This window comes from Oncorhynchus tshawytscha, unplaced genomic scaffold, assembly GCF_018296145.1.
Source record: "Oncorhynchus tshawytscha isolate Ot180627B unplaced genomic scaffold, Otsh_v2.0 Un_contig_15674_pilon_pilon, whole genome shotgun sequence".
Classification (NCBI taxonomy): domain Eukaryota; kingdom Metazoa; phylum Chordata; class Actinopteri; order Salmoniformes; family Salmonidae; genus Oncorhynchus; species Oncorhynchus tshawytscha.
The window spans coordinates 56,768-58,087 of NW_024608332.1; positions in this window are offsets into that span (position 1 = coordinate 56,768).

The following is a 1,320-nucleotide window of genomic DNA, read 5'->3' on the forward strand; positions in this document are numbered from 1 at the left end:
CTGATGGGGGGGAGCAGAGGAGAAGACAGAAATAGTTCTAGTTCTGAGGCAAAATGATAAACAGAAAAAACAACATCTATAATTCAGTAGTTGGAGTCTGATCTCAACTTTACTGTGTTCCTTCTAAACAGCCAAGTCACAAAACCCATCAGTGGGATATAACAAACTTTTTTGGGCCGTCAAGAGTATCTGTGTTTACACGTGTGCATGTGTGTGTGTGTTGGTGGCTAGTTTACCATTGATAACCTTCTTCTTTTCTTCAACGTCTAATAACACACCTGGCTGCTTTCCTCTTAATGGAGTATTGATTTAGTAAATGAATTACTCAGGTATTAAGTAGGTATTCTGAATGTGCTAGACAACAAGCAGTCACTTACGTAAGATTGAGTCTTTTTTAATTGGTTTTCTGTTAAGCAGCCTGTGGGGTTACTGCCTAGACCTATTTTCCAACACACACTGAACATACATCTCAACCCAACTCTTTGATATGTCAAAGACTAGGTTCAAACCTAGATTAGCATTGCATCACTGCATCACAGATAAGACTAGATAGTATTCAGATAAATCACAGATAGATGCATAGCATGATAGTATGCATCACAGATAGCATGCATCACAGATAGTATGCATCACAGATAGTATGCATCACAGATAGTATGCATCACAGATAGTATGCATCACAGATAGTATGCATCACAGATAGTATGCATCACAGATAGCATGCATCACAGATAGTATGCATCACAGATAGCATGCATCACAGATAGCATGCATCACAGATAGTATGCATCACAGATAGTATGCATCACAAGATAGTATGCATCACAGATAGTATGCATCACAGATAGTATGCATCACAGATAGTATGCATCACAGATATGCATCACAGATAGTATGCATCACAGATAGTATGCATCACAGATAGCATGCATCACAGATAGTATGCATCACAGATAGTATGCATCACAGATAGTATGCATCACAGATAGTATGCATCACAGATATGCATCACAGATAGTATGCAGATAGTATGCATCACAGATAGTATGCATCACAGATAGCATGCATCACAGATAGTATGCATCACAGATAGTATGCATCACAGATAGTATGCATCACAGATAGTATGCATCACAGATAGTATGCATCACAGATAGTATGCATCACAGATAGTATGCATCACAGATAGCATGCATCACAGATAGTATGCATCACAGATAGTATGCATCACAGATAGTATGCATCACAGATAGCATGCATCACAGATAGCATGCATCACAGATAGTATGCATCACAGATAGTATGCATCACAGATAGTAT